The 16747-nt window shown below is 33.6% G+C and overlaps 1 long non-coding RNA gene across 1 annotated transcript in view; it reads right to left on the bottom strand.

Moving 5' to 3' along the window:
• Nucleotides 1-15110, bottom strand: part of LOC116569226 — a 54827-nt gene extending 39717 nt beyond the window's left edge. Inside the window, exon 1 of the long non-coding RNA XR_004276928.1 lies at nt 14987-15110. This is a non-coding gene — a long non-coding RNA (uncharacterized LOC116569226). The remainder of the gene's footprint in view (nt 1-14986) is intronic.
• Between the last annotated feature and the right edge of the window lie 1637 nt (nt 15111-16747).

The raw sequence follows: 16747 nt of genomic DNA on the forward strand, positions 1-16747 counted from the left end.
TTGGAAACTGTTCTGGGATGGTAGAGAGAAGAAAGAGAAATGAGACTAATTGGTGTTCTCTACTACTTTTCTTTCTTTCTTTCTTTTCTTTTCTTCTTTTTTTTTTTAAATCCCAATGCTTGTTCCCTACAAGAGACTATGTGACCTTGGACAAATTATTCACTGTTGGTTTTAATTTTCTCCTCACAAAAGCTAAGACAGCTGGATTATTCTTCATTCCTATTACTTCTACTATCCTCATGATTTCCCCTCTTCATTTCCTAATCTGCAAAGCTGAAATTGGCTTAAAAATAAAGTAGCAGAGAAATAAAAGAGAGAAAATAGAGTAATATGGCAGCTTTTGTGTTCAGGAAAATATTTGCTATTATTTGTTAAGCATAGTTTGCTTAAAATATGATATATTTTACATAAAATATAAATACAAAAATATTTGCTTCTAATTTGTTTTTTAAAATATCGTGTAGCTCCTCTTTATCTGCTCCTTTTAAATATAATAGTAAGTTTACTTACTTAAAAGTCTCATTCTAGTTATTCTACTAATTCTGTTTCTTCAGGTATAAATTCAAGTTGTCTGTTTTATTGCCCCATACTTCATGACATTGGTGCTTCTGGATTTTTTTGATTTGTGATTTCTGATCATGAACTTAATTAAGTGTGTAACTAATATTTCCCAGTTAATTGTCCACTCCCAACTTAAATTTGCTATATATTTTTGGTAGATGCATGTTATCTGGTTAAGAAGCCCTTGTATAGTCTAGATTGCTAAAATTTTATCATGAATTGGTTTAGTCCACCCATTGTGTTTTTAGCATCACTGACACTATTTTCACTTTTAAGAAATTCTCTTAGGTTATTTATCATTATTTCCCTGTTCCCCCACCCCCCTTTCCTAGCCTTTACTATACTTTCATTACTTTATTACAATTTTAATTTTTTCATATATTTCTTCAATCATTTTAAAATTCAGGACTCAGAGAAATACTTTACAACTTTCTCTGGCTGTTTTTAGGGCCCCTTTACATGGCTTCATCTGCCTTCAAGGTTATGAGGTATTTGCAGGACAGTTGGTTCTTTTCTTTTCTTTTCTTTCTCTCTTTCTTTGTGAGAGTTTATTTATTTATTTATTTTGACAGAGCGGGGGCAGGGGGGCAGCACATGCAAGCAGGGGGTATGGGCAGAGGGAGAGAGGGAATCTCAAGTAGACTCCCTATTGAGCCAAAGTCCAATGCAGGGTCATCTCACCACACCACGATCATGACCTGAGCTGACATCAAGAGTTGGATACTTATCCATCTGAGCCATCCAGTGCCCCAGGACACTTCCAACTACTCTCCTTGTTTTTGGTTTAATGGTATTCTCCTATTCCCATCTAAGGACAGGTAACTCATTCCCCACTGCTCTGGTGCTGTGTCATGTCTGATACCCCTATGCCCTGTCATGGTGTCAGCTACATAGGTATTGTTTTGAGAATATTCTTTAGTTTTGTGGCTAGGCTATTTTCCTCTCTTTTATTTTGTCCCTTCCTTTTCCTTTCCCTTTTATTTCTTTTTAGATTGGCTGTGATTTATTTATTTTATTTATTTTAAAATTTCCCTGTTGCTGGAAAGCATAAGATAGTAATGTCTTAAAATTTTTCTGTGTATTCTTTACACAATGGTTTAGTTCATTTTTCTTAGAATAAATTAAAACATGAATCTTTTTGGTATGAAAAAACATAATTTGAGCCTCTTACATTTTTTCAAATTGTCATCTAGCAAGTGTACCAGTTTACACTGATACTAGTAGTTTATGAGAATATCTGTTTCTCCAGATATATGCTATATCTTGAAGGTTGAATAAAAGTTAAGCAAATGAAGAAGGGAAGAAATTATTTCCGATGGAAATATGTATTTGGGGAGTTATAAGATGTTCACTACTACATGGAAGATCATGGATTGACGGATTGTAAAGATTAAATATCCTTGCTCTGTTGCCTTCACATCCAGGTAAACTAAGTTCATTAATATCTTAGACCTGATTTCTGCCTTCTGTGAAATAACAGTCATCTACTTTTTAGTTTTCCAATGAGTATTAAATACAATAATGTGAGTATATACCTAGTTGGTGACCATTCAATAGCAAGTTATATCTCAGATATCCATGCCTAGAACAATAGGTCCATAATAACAAAGAGTTGAGGGGAAGGATGGAAAATAATTCTGATTCCATAGTATGAAGAATTCTTTAGATCAGAGGGAGAAAAGCTTTAGATTTATCTACTGGGTTATGTTGGATAAGAGAAGACTTTTTGCTTTTGCAAGGTTAAACCAGCCATGCATTTCTGGGATAAATCTCATTGGAATATATTATTATATTTATATATTGCTGGATTTTATTTGCTAATATTTTGTTGATGACTATTAATCTATTGTAAACTTCTGGCCTTAATTGTGGATTTATCTATGTCTCCTTGCAGTTTTATCAGTTTCCCCTTGCCTCCAGGAATTTTGGAGCTCTGTATTAAATGCATAAATGTTAGGATTCTTTTGTGATGAACTGCCATTTTGTCATTATGGAATAATTTTATCCTCATTATCAGATTTTTCTCTGAAATCTACTTTGTTTTATATTAATATAGCAATTTTATCTTTTTAAACCAATGTTTTAAAACTAATGTTAACATGGTATAGTATTTCTTATACTTTTATTTTTTATCTATTTATGACTTTATATTTAAAGCAAATTTCATATAGGTGCCTATTGGTGGGTCTTCCTTTTTATTCATTCTAACAGTTTCTATTACTGAATTGGGGTGAGTAGTTTATTTCCATTTTATCTGGATATTGATATAGTCAGGTTTAAGTTTATTATCTTGCTATTTGCTTTCCTTGTCCCAGCTATTGTTTATTCCTCTTTTCTGTCTTCTTTTAGATTACAGAGTATTTTTTATGATTGCATTTTTTTCTCTTTTGATGGTCTTTGTTTGGTTGTTGCATTAGAATTTACAGTAAACATCTTTAACTAATCAGAGTAACTTCAAGTTCTTCATATATAGTATACGAACCTCATAATTAGGTACTTCCATTTTTCTCCTGGTCTTGTGCTTTTGCCATGCAGTTCTTTTTACACATGTTCTAAACCTCACACAATATTGTTTTTATTTTTTAAGCAGTCCATTATCTTTTAAGGAGATTTAAATAATAAGAGAACAGTTCACTTTTAAACTTTTAGCCTTATTATTTCCCTTTGAGAATGGGGGGCTAGAAACTATGGACCGTCTCCCTAGAAAGAGTAAACATAGGCACAAAATATATCTTAAATATTGCTGATAATTACAGGGGATTTTCTGAAACCTGAAGCCCATTCATAGACCACTGCTTTACAAAAAAGAGCATCATATAAGCAGTAGGGGTTCAAAAATATTGGAACTTAATATGATTTCATTTGTCATAATATTTGTGAGGCTTGTGGAAATTCCCATTATAATATATTCATACAATTTACATTATACAGCTATTAAGTAATAATTTTGAGGAGAATATATCAAGTTAGAAATTGATAATAAAATATTATGTGACAAAAAGAAGACATAAAATTTTATACATACTGTGATCATAATTGTATATATAAACATATATGTATTTATAGTTTTTGGATGCAGGTAACAGAATACCTGAATAAAAATGGTGTAAACTAATTGCTTCTTTTTCCTTAATTCAGTAAATATGTACTTCATTAGAGGTGTACTGTTTCAATGTTGACTCAACACTGTCAGTGCTGTGTCAGTTTTTCTTGCCCTTCATTTCCTGATCATAACATGGCTGAACATTTCTCACCTCAAATCTTCACACATCTCTATTTTAACAGGAAATAAAATACTTCCCAGAAGACATAACTTCACTTCTTTAATCAGACTACTCCTCAGTCCTCATTGGCCACAACTGGGTCACACACTCTTGCTGCAAAGAAGTCTAGGAAAACAAACTTTTGGTATTTTCAGCCTCTGTTGTGGGAAGTGGTTTTCCAGCAAGAAAGTAAGTTTGGGAAACAACTGAGAGTCTCTGGCACAATTAGCAAGAGAAAATATTCTAGAGATAAATTCATCAAGGCAATAATACATAGCAGGTTATGAGTGATTTGGAACATTTGTGCTACATATTCGAAATTTTCAGAACTATGATCATAACACTTTCATGAATAATTTATTTAATTGAACATTAATTGTCTTAGATTGAGCTAGACATAATGCTCTAGAACAATTCAAATTCTTCTTTTTTCTTTCTTAAGATAATGAGGTCACACTGGTTGTCTCCATTCCAATTATTAACACTTGTGAACTGACTAAAACATTGATTTCATACATTAGAACATTCAAAAGAGCTAGCCATCAACACCCCATATTTTCTTTTCCCTTTCTTAGTTTCATTATTGATGTCTGTTTTATGATGTGGGTATGAAATCATTAGTGTAAATAAATGTTTCCCTTTGAGTGGAATTATTATTTTACTTATGCTTTTCATATATTTCTATGAACACTCAATTATATATTAATGTATTAATTTTAAATCCCTACTTTAGTGTTGTTAAATTAAAATAAATAAATGTTAGTGCCATTATGTTAAACTGAAAAAAGGTACATATATTATTATGTAATTCAAAAAAGTGAATCCTTAGAAATTTATCTGATGAAAAAGGTGCATGGAAAGTTCTCATTCTGAAATCATTTATAGATTTTCTTTCCCTCTTCATATGTCTTAGAGTCATTTTGGTAAACCTTAATGAAGGGAACAGAGAAACATAGGTGCTCTCCTTAAGGTATTCACTTTAAAGAAAAAAATTTAAATTCAGGGGCACCTGGGTGGCTCAGATGGTTAAGCATCTGCCTTGGGCTCAGGTCATGATATCCAGGTCCTGGGATCAAGCCCAGCACTGGGCTTCTAGCTCAGCAGGGAGCTTGCTTCTCCCTCTCCCTCTGCCTCTCTCCCCTGCTCATGTTCTTTCTCTGCATCTTTCTGTCTCAAATGAATAAATAAAATCTTTAAAAATAAAAAATAAAAAATTTAAATTCAATCAATTAACATATAGTGTATTATTAGTTTGAGGGTTAGTTCAGTGATTCATCAGTTGTGTATAACACCCAGTGCTTATTACATCACATGCCCTCCCTAATGAACATCAACCTATTAACCCATCTCCCCTGTTACCCCAAATAAACCCTCAGTTTGTTTCCTAGGGTGAAGAGTCTGTTATGGTTTGTCTGCCTCTCTGATTTCATCTTGTTTTATTTTTCCCTCCCTTCCTCTATGCTCTCCTGTTTTGTTTCTTAAGTTCCATGTATGAGTGAAATCATATGACTATCGTCTTTCTCTGATTGACTTAATTTACCTAGAATAATACCCTCTAGTTCCATCCACATCATTGCAAATGACAAGATTTTATTTATGTTGATGGCTGGGTAGTACTGCATTATGTATCAATACAGAGATATAGGTATATAGATATCTCACATCTTCTTTATCCATTCATTTGTGGATGGACATCTGGACTCTTTGCCTAGTTTGGGTATTGTGGACATTGCTGCTATAGACACTGGGTGAAGGTGTCCCTTTAGAGCACTACATTTGTATCTTTGAGATACATACCTAGTAGTGCAATTGCTGGGTCATAAAGTTTTTTGAGGAACCTTCATAGTGTTTTCCAGAGTAGCTGTACTAGTTTGCATTCCCACCAACATTGTAAGAGTTTTCCACATTCTCCACATCTTCCCCAGCATTTGTTGTTTCCTGACTTGTTAATTTTAGCCATTCTGACTGGTGTGAGGGGGTGTCTCATTGTGGTTTTGATTTGCATTTCCCTGATACCAGTGATGTGAACACTTTTCCATGTGTCTGTTGGCCATTTGTACCTCTTCTTTAGAGTGTCTGTTTATGTCTTCTGCCCATTCCTTGACTGGATTATTTGCTCTTTGGGTGGTGAATTCGATAAGTTTCTTATAGATCTTGGATAGTAGTCTCTTATCTGATAGGACATTTGCAAATATCTTCTCCCATTCTGTTGGCTGTCTTACAGTTTTGTCGACTGTTTCCTTTGCTGTGCAAACACTTTTATGCCAATGAAGTCCCAATAGTTCATTTTTGCTTTTGTTTCCATTGTCTTTGGAGATGGCCAGAAGTTGTTGCAGCCGAGGTCAAGGAGATTGCTGCCTGTGATTTCCTCTAGAATCACGATGAATTCCTCTCTCACATTTAGGTCTTTCATCTATTTTGAGTCTATTTTTGTATATGGTGTAAGGGAATGGTCCAGTTTTATTCTTCTGCATAGTGCTGTCCTGTTTTCCCAACACCATTTTTTGAAGAGACTGTCTTTTTTCCATTGGACATTCTTTCCTGAATTGTCAAAGATTTGTTGGCCATAAAGTTGAGGGTCCATTTCTGCATTCTGTGTTCTGTTCCATTGATCTATGTGTCTGTTTTTGTGCCAGTACCACACTGTTGATTATGGCTTTGTAACAGAGTTTGAAGTCTGGATTCTGATGCCACCAGCTTTGGTGTTCTTTTTCAACATTCCTTTGACTTTTTCAAATCTTTTTTTTGTTCCATACAAATTTTAGGATTTTTTTTTTTCCAGCTCAGTGAAAAAAGTTGATGATATTTTGATAAGCATTGCTTTGAATGTATAGATTACTCTAGGCAGCATAGACATTTTAAAAATATCTGTTGAACATGAAGAAATTTTTCCATTTATTTGTCTTTCTCAATTTCTTTCATGAGTGCTCTATAGTTTTCTGAGTATAGCTCCTTTGCCTCTTTGGTTAGGTTCATTCCTGGGTATCTTATGGGTTTGATGCAATTGTAAATGGGATTGACTCTTTAATTTCTCTTTCTTCTGTCTCATTGTTGGTGTATAGAAATATGACTGATTTTTGTTCATTGATTTTGTATCCTGTCATTTTGCTGAATTTCTGCATGAGTTCTAGCAATTTTGGAGTGGAGTCTTTTCGGTTTTCCACATAGAGTATCATGTAATCTGTGAAGAGTGAGAGATTGAATTCTTCTTTGCCAAGTAGGATGCTTTTTATTTCTTTTTGTTTTCTGATTGCTGAGGCCAGGACTTTTAGTACTATGTTGAAACCCAGAGCCAGAAGCTTAGCCAACTGAACCACCCAGGTGCCTCCAGAAGGTAATTTAATAGTAAAAGGAGTAGCAACACTACTACTACTACTATTAGTACTATTATTACTATTACCTGACATTTACTAAATACTATATATCAGGTCCTTTCATAAGAAATTTATTCATTTTATTGCTTTTAAAAATGCAATAACGCAAATGTATTATTTTCTCATGTTATTGATGACAAAACTAAAACTCAAGTAGATATCCATTGAGTCAAAATACTGATTTGGTACCATGGCCAGTCTACCTGGTGATTACAGGGAAAACATCAAAGGTGTGCTAAATCCTGAAAAAAGAATACAAGTTCACCAGGAAAAGAATCAAGGGGTGGGAGGTTGCTTGAGTCTGGTGGTGGGTATTATGGAGGGCATGTATTGGAGGGAGCACTGGATGTGATGCATAAACCATGAATTCTGGAACACTGAAAAGAAATTTAAAAAATAAATAAAATTTTTAAAAAAGAGTCAAGGCAGTGGAGAGGCAATAAGAACATTCAGTATAAAATGGCAGGAGGAATGAAAAGGAGAGGAACTATGATATTTCAGTCAATCTCAAGTTTAGGGTCAAGATAGAGAGCAAAAATGAGTATGGTGGGACAGATAGACGGCCGACCAAGGAAAAAAAATGTTAGTTGCAATAACATTAAGTTTGAATGGGATAAAAGGAAGGGATTAGATGTAGGAGATATGTAAAAGATAAGGGTCATAAGACCCTTATCCTGCTTGGGTTTATGTGTGTATCATTCAAAAGAGTGAGTGGGTTCTATGGGATGATGAAACTTCAGGTTTAGATATGATGATTTTGAGTTGTCCATCAAATATCCAGGTGGTATGCTCAGATTTATATCCGATCTAGAGCTCAGTAGAGAAAGTTGCATAATATAAACAGAGAAATATTACTATGTGTGTCTCTTAGTCAAAGCCATGGAAATAGATGAGGGCAACTTGAGGGAGGGCAGGATAAGAAGAGAAAAGAATGTAGTGAATGAGAAGAAGATGGCAAAGGAAAAGAGCCAGCAAAATAGAATGAGAAGAAAAGATTAAAAAATACAAAAAAAAATAAAAAAGAAGAAGCAAGAGAAAATGGTGTTTATGAAGGCAAGAGAACATTTCTCTTCCCTTGGTCATATCACAACGAAATCGTCCCTCAGTATGAAAATATGCAATCATGCTTTCAATTATGGAATGGATAAATCATGGGAATGAAAGTCACAGCATAGGGAATACAATCAATGGATATTGTAATAATGATGCATCAGGAGAGATGGTAGCTACACTCCGGGTGAATGCAGCATAATGCATAGAGAAGTTGGGTCACTATGTTGTATACCTGCAAATAATGTAATATTGTTTGTCAATATACTTACAAAATTAACCCCCTCCCCCAAAAAACCTCACCCAAAGAACAACAACCAAAAGAAAATATTAAGAAAATATACAACCATGTGAAAACAGAATAACATCTTGGTAGTAACAATTAAAACTTAAAAACAAATAAAAAACCCTGTGTTCTTATTTTACCTAAAAATAACTTTTTTTTTAATTTAAAACGTGTTATTCTAGATTCACTGATGAAACCTACAATCACTTGAATGTTGCTATTCTCTTAGATAAGCTATGGACATTAGATAAACAATTAAATGGGTGGTTTTTAACTTTTATTTTTTATTTCATAATGAAGTGTTCCAGAAATATGAACAGTAGTACATTTAGATTCTACCATGCACAGCACACAGTCTTGTCATAGATAGTGTTCAAAAATGTTTTTTGAAGAATTAATAAATGAAAAAAATAGGGGTCAATTAGTCCAAATCCTTTAAGGATATTATTGGTCATAACTGACTTTTAATTTTAGAACATCAATTTTAAATGATAACTCTATTTAGCCTTGGGAAAATAAAATGAATGCTTAAAGAATGAAGCATATTTAAAGCAACATGGCCCCAATCCCTATCTTAGAATGATGTAAATCAAGTACCCTATTTAAGAACATGTAAATCTCACAATTCCTTTTGATGTTGGAACACCTGGGAACAATAACAAGGCATTATAAATTTACGTGTGTGACCAGAAAATCAGGTGCATTTTAAATTTAGATATCTGACAAGGAAGTGTTATATATCTGTGGCTGGATTAATTTTTGCTCTTTCACAACTGACCTGGTGCTATAGTTATTTTAAGCTCTAGAAATAAAGGAGTGTTACAGTTGCCAAATACTAGGTGCCATCTAGTGGCCATTGAGAGTTAAGACAAGTGTTCAGAAGAACTCCAAAGTATTCTGATTATTTTCACTTTTTTTCCTCATGGTGAGTTATATTTATTACTTTCTGAATGATATAATACATTTCAACCAGGTTTCAAACCCTTTAAGTTTATATTCCTACAAGTGAATCTTGTAGGAATCTGGTTAGAATGTTGACTGGTTTAACTTTGTGTCAAGAGGTTTTCTTACTTGATTTTAGTGTAAGATATATTACCTTCTTAGCACATTCTAATTAAAATAAGTGCTGGAAATAAAAATAAATAAATAAATAAATAAATAAATAAATAAATAAAAAATAAGTGTTAGAGTTTATATTGTTTTCTAAATTTTTCAAGTTTATATTTTCCTTTTCCCTCACAAATTAAACTTGAGTGTACATTGGGGATATCCTATGAAGCTAGACTAAGGGTCAAACAAACGTATTTGAGTGATATTAATAATTCTCATATTTAGTCATCTTGACTGTAAAAAATCAATAGCTTTGGATTTATACAGGTGCAAAATTTATATAGGTGCAAAACAGGATTTATATAGGTGCAAAATATTATGAAATTCCTTAAAATTTTATAATTTCCAAATTTAACACTGAAAAAAAATGCAGACAAAATGTAGTTCTGGCGAATGTTAAGAATTCTGTTTCCAAGAACTTGTTGGGGATGAAAGATTAATAAATTATAGTATATACAAGGTTATGTCCTTGATAAACATAATGTACTTGTACTACTTGATATTGATGCTTATTCTGATCATAACTATTATCTATAAAGATATAGTAAATGAGATTATAGCTCATTTTGCCAGACAAAAGTGAAAATTGAGGAAAATTAACATTATCATCATCTTGACATCCAGCATTTATATACATTTACTATACGGTTTTGATCTAACACATTCATTTTATTTTGGCAATAGTTATCACTCATTTTTACTGAGCAGTCATTTCCAACTTGGGCAATTCTACATTAAGCACATGATAAAGCTAAGATTTATTAAGGTTCTCTGATCTGGCCTGGAAGGACATCATTTTTGTGTAGCAATCCTGGTGAGCTAATGGGAAATGAAGTACTTAGAACTTATGAAATGTCATTTGTTTAGTAGAAATTATATATAAAATGTATGTGCAAAGGTCACACTCAACAAGCAAATATTTATTGAATATCTACTATAAGCAAGAAGCCAGGAATATATTAGTGAACAATATAGACAATGCTATCACTTTCAAGGGAATAATAATTAGGAGTAATATTTAGAAAAGATATTTGATAGACAAGAAATAAGCAACAAAAATTCAGATAGTAAAATATAGACTCAAGATGGGATGGAGAACAGGAGGCTAGATGCAAAATAGAAAAATAATTAAGGGTGTCGTTAATAATTTATTTGATAATTTGAAAAGGTTGGAATCTATTTATCTAGGCACTTCTGTAAGCAGAGATTTATGTTCAGCAGTAGTTTGGTGTAATATCCTTTTGGATCATAACTCATGCCATTATAATGAGTTAACAGCTTTCTCTGAGTTTTAAAAATCAAATACTAATGAATACAGTAACCCATCACTATAACTGTGCCTCACTATCTAAAGCTTTGAAGAGATTTGTGTAACTAGGATGTTGACATGTTTAACTCAGTAAGACATAACATTCAATTACTTTACTTTTTCCACCAGTCACTGCCCCAACCAGAACTAAGTTGAATCTTATTTTCCTGATGGGTAGTACATCTCCTAAGACTATCAGAGCAGATTTCCATAGCTTTCCAGTCATTTACAGTTATTAAAATCTCAGTCACTCTTACTCCAGTTTATCTCCTCCCAGGTAGCACCTGAGTCAGGGAAAGGGGAAGACAATTGTTTTGCTCCTTTATTTACCCTTTATCCTGCCTCTGATTCTACATTCTTAAATTTAGATTCAGGGAGAAGGGATTATGGAGAAAGGACAAAAATACTTTTTCTTAACTGGGTATATGGCTAGAGTACTCTGCTGGGTGACGCTCCTTCCGGGGCATCACTGATCAACACTGGATGGGAAATGACCAGTGCTGGTCCTCTTCTAGGGAATGTGATTTAGCCTGGCACCTGCTCCAACCTAGCCTTGTCCAACTCTCTCCTACTTCTGGAAGAAAACACTAGTTCCAGAAGCCCACCTCTCAGCTTCTAGTTGCTGGGCCCTAACAATAGAATTCAAGTTCAAGTACCGTTGGTTGTGTCCATTTAATCACTAGGACACTGATGCATCCTTGCCATGCCAAATAGTGGGAGAAGCAGTTTTGATGGTTTGGAAGATGCAGAACATGACAGATGCTAAATTTAGAGAGTGCAATGTCGGACTTGAATACCAGTAATTCCAAAATTAAAGGGAGAATAGTGGTAGGCAGGTATTGTGGTGGAGATTAGTTAAGTGTGACCCATGAAATCATTGTCCACCTATGATCAAAGCGATCTTTGACTTTCCAGTATACTAGTCTTTTTAATGCCCATTATAGCCCAGAAAATACAATAGGGAGTAAGTAGTGTCATTTTAATTTTTTAAGTTGAAGACCCATCAATTGTTTTCCAGGTTCGAGATACAAGATAAGATATCTAGGGAGTAAGAGATGGGAAAACGTTTAGTGGAAAAGGGAGATTGTTGAACTAAGTTAAACAACCAGTTAAAGTGTATCACTAACATTAGTGGCTCATTATTTAAAAATGCAACTGGTTATATAGATGTTGCTTTAGGTAACATTACCAACCATTTAAAATCATTTCTACAATACCTAATATTTTTGTTTCAAAAACATAATTTTTTTATTAAAGAGGTGATGAACGATCAACTGATCACTGATCAACACTGGATGAGAAATGACCAGTGCTGGTCCTCTTCTAGGGAATGTGATTGCTCTTTGACACCATATGCGTTTTCTTTTTTTGTGTGTCTTATTGTAATTGCAAAACATGAATATTAAAAATGTGCCTAGAAACTTTTGGGTTCCTTAGAGAAAACCAATTTATAAATATAATGGTTTATTATTATTATACAGTGGGTGTTAGACAATAAAAAGCCTACATGATTCAGTTATATTTGCATGGCACTTTTATTAATTTATTTTTAGCTCAATTGTCTTTATAATAACATAAGATGCCATTGTGGGAATAAAGCTGTACTGAATCAGACCCCACAAAAATCTGTGTGAATAATGTATCTAGCACTCTAGATCACACCTGATTAATACCACTATAAATTTAATATAGTTTTATTGCTGTGAGAAATGTTGGCTCTACTTATTTATCATCATGTATGTCTTGTTTTTATGGTGGGACAAAAGGAAGAGAGGATTGTGTGCATGATTATGGAGATTTTTCTGATCAAATACTTAAATTTCTATTCTCATCATTGCTATACTATCTGAACATGTGAGGAAACACATTGGTCCCTTTTTTCTGAGATGTCTTGTCTCATTTGGCGATAAAGAAATGAGGAGCTCAATTAAATGATATTTACAAATATGCTTTGAAATATTATTCACTTTGTCTCTTTGTTGTACATCTTTCTGAAGTGGATTATACACATTCCAATATTCTTAAAATTAGATAAATATAATAACATTTGCTTGAGACAAAACAATATAAAGCAAGATTACTAGAGGTAGTTATTAGAAGAAGAAAATATGTTCTAGGAAGTAAAAAAGTGTTAAATAAAGTTGTTTAAAACAAAAGCAACATGAAGAGTGGAAAAGGCTCCAAGGAAAGAAAGGGAAATGCCATGGAGCATAGGAATGGTAGTGAAAGAAAGGCAGGGGGTATTGAAGAAAGACTTCAGTCTTTTAAAAGTTTCCATACTATTGCCCTCTACCTTCTCTTTATTTAGGGACCAGATAGGAAGTACCATATTTTAAGGCTATCATTAGGAAGGTTTAAGTACATTGGTACTTCCCTTTTAAAAATTATATTACAGCATCGGCTTAAGCACAATAGAATGGCTTCTTGTGTTTATCTCCTGTACATACTTAATGAAAAGTTAAATAAATGAACAAAATTAAAGAAATGATTTGTCTAAGTGTTAGACAAAAAGGAAAAATAAAGTTGGGGAAGAGATGAAAAACAAATGAAAGCTTTTAACACAATTTTGAAAGATGGGTATCAGAAGGAGGATTGGTAATTAACTAAAGGTGGAATTCAGGAAGTTATAAGGTAAAACAAAAAAGAGAAGGCAAAAATAGTAAGACAATTGTCCCCAAGAACCCCTGAAAAACATGGTGATTAGAAGCATGAGCTGTGACATGGAAATGAGATGGTGGTCTTATTCAGAACAACCAGGGGTATGGGGTTGCTAATTCTTCCCGTGAAGCTTCCTGTGATCCCCCACCTTATCCATAAAGGTCACACTCCTTCTAATATGGTGAATGAAAGCAGACCCAGGACAAGGCACATAATTAAGACATTTCAGAAAACCACAAAGATTTTTCTGAATAAAGGAATATAGAGAAGATCCAAAGGGTGATGAACACAAGACAGGTCACACTAATTAAAAGTCAAAATGCAGTTTAAATTCTCTTAAAAATAATTCTGTAAATTAAAAAGCAATTGAAGCAATATTTTCAAATCTCTATGGGCATATAGTTTATTATTTGATAAAAATAACCAACCAAATTATCAATACCCAGTAAAACTATCAATTATGAGAGTAGAATAAAGATACTTTTCAGTGTGCATGGGAAAAAATATATATTCCCAATGTATCTTTTCTTAGGAATCTAATAAAGGGCAAGTATCAGCAAAATATAGAAATAAACTAAGAATAGGCAAAACCTAGGATTTAGGTAGTTGGTGATCCAACATAGAAAACTGGTAAAGGAAAATACAAGGATGATAGTTTTATTTCAGGCCTAGACAGAATCAGTCCAAACTTGACAGGGATGAAGATATAATGGGAACACATTTCCTGAGAAAGGAAATGGACCTAAGATGAATTCAAACATTTGACAAAAATATCTTTAGGTATTTGATAGATATATTGAAAGACTGGGTTAAAAAATTAGTGAAAACTGTGTCACTCATTAAAATCAATAAATACCTAGATAAATAAGTAAATGAGAAATTTAAACATTCTTTGTGAAAAAGGTAGTGTAGTTCATTACTTTGGTCAGCTCATCACGGAAAAGAGTTGCAAAGTCTTAACAATGTAAACACTGACTATTGTTTAACCCATAAACTGAGAGCAAGGAGGGAGCAGAAGTGAGGGAGGGAGGTGTACAGTAGTTTATTTTATTATTATTATTTGTGTGTGTGTGTGTGAGAGAGAGAAAGAGGGCAGGGCAGAGGAGATGGAGAGAGAGAATCTTCAGCAGGCTCCATGCTGGGTGTGGAGCCCAACATAAGGCTCGATCTCATGACCCTGAGATCATGATCTGAGCCAAAATCAAGAGTCAGATGCTTAAATGACTAAGCCACCCAGGCACTCCAGTGTACAGTAGTTTAAAAGAGTTAACTAATTAACTAGTCATAAACTGGGAAATTTAATTGGTATTGTATAGTATTGGTTTATTAAGTGTATCTATACAAATACATTATTTAGGAATATTTAAGTTCATACCTGAAGAAGCAGCTAAAAAAGTTGAAAGATCCTGTCTTCAAGATGGTCTGGTGGTGGGGCATCTGGGTGGCTCAGTCAGTTAAGCATCTTCTTCAGCTCAGGTCATGATCTCAGGGTCCTAAGATTGAGCCCCACATTCAGCTCTTGCTCAGCAGAGAGGCTTTTTCTCTCTCTCCCTCTGTGATCTCTCTCAAATAAATAAGTAAAAATCTAAGAAAAAAAGAAAAAAAAAAGAAAGGAAAAGATAAAATAGTAGATCTGGTGGTGGTGGTGAAGTATTGTGTAGAAAACAGACATATTTGTAAATATAAGCAATTTAGTCACTGGTGAATTGTTAACTCTGTGTATGCACCACTTTGTTTAAAATACTTCATGCAACTCCAATTACTGATTTGAGCATCTCTGTTTGGAAGTTATTTCTACCAAGACCCCAATGGAATGTTATTTATTTATGTTAAAGATTTCTAGTTTAAGCATCATACATACCCACATTAACCAAATAAGCAAATACCCAGAATGGCAAAGTATTGGGCATTATATTTAATAATATCATTGGGATTATCTTCCTACATCTGGGAAAGCTCCATAATGTAGAGCTAGTCTATTTTTAGATAGATAACTTTGCCTGAAAATGCAATCACTTTAGAAGATTTCTCAATTGCCTTCTGGGGTTTTTATCTATGCCTGTTATTACTGAAGAAAACAAAGAAGTTAGTGTGAAAGAAAGGAGGTGATAATTAAAGATATGTTACTCTCCAGATTTCCTAAAATTTCTCGAAGTCTACAGTCTTGAAGATCTTATATGTGCCTCACCTATTCAGTGTTTTTTGAGCATATATGGACAAAGGCCTCTGCTAGAAGCTAGGCTTAAGATACGCTTTATGGTCAGTCAATAAATACATTTCAAATACCACATTAGTTCGAAGAAAATCTCATTAAAATATTAAGGCACTATAAATAATGTTTGAAATGATAGACTGAAGATGGTCCTTTTGTTTCAGAGAAGCTTACGGACTAATTTTTGTTAAAATAATTTAACAAAGAAACTATTAATCTGAGGTAGCTCTAACGCCATGGCAACTGATTAAGCAAACCAAACTGGAAAAAAAAGTTTAAATAAATGCATCAAGGTTATGAAATCAAAACCCAAGAATAATCAATTGTAAACAGCCAACTAGGTTTCAAGCTATAGCCAATCAAATAATTTCCTTGCTTTGTTTCTATCTTTTCTCTAAAAAAGACTTTACCCAAGCTCCTGTCGATGGAGGGCTCCTAACTTTGGTGCTGTGATATTTCAAATCATTTTTTGTTCAAATAAACTTTTAAAATGTTTAATATGCCTCAGTTTATGTTTTAACAGTTCCAATGAATTTGTTTAGTCAATTTTAATTTTGAAATTTAAATAGTTAGAAAGTAGTTTAGAAAATAGATCTTTGAATAAGTCAAGCAGAGAGAGTCAATTATCATATGGTTTCACTTACTTGTGGAGCATGAGGAATAATATGGAAGACATTGGGCGATGGAGAGGAGAAGCGAGTCAGGGGAAATCAGAGGAGGAGACGAACCATGAGAGACTGTGGACTCTGAGAAACAAACTGAGGGTTTGGGGGGTGGTGAGGAGGGTGAGCCTGGTGGTGGGTATTATGGAGGGCATGTATTGCATGGAGCACTGGGTGTGGTGCATAAACAATGAATTTTGGAACACTGAAAAAACTAAATTAAAATTAAAAATAGTAAAAGAAAATAGTTCTTTGAAACTTT

This window comes from Mustela erminea, chromosome 11 (assembly GCF_009829155.1).
Source record: "Mustela erminea isolate mMusErm1 chromosome 11, mMusErm1.Pri, whole genome shotgun sequence".
NCBI classification, from domain to species: domain Eukaryota; kingdom Metazoa; phylum Chordata; class Mammalia; order Carnivora; family Mustelidae; genus Mustela; species Mustela erminea.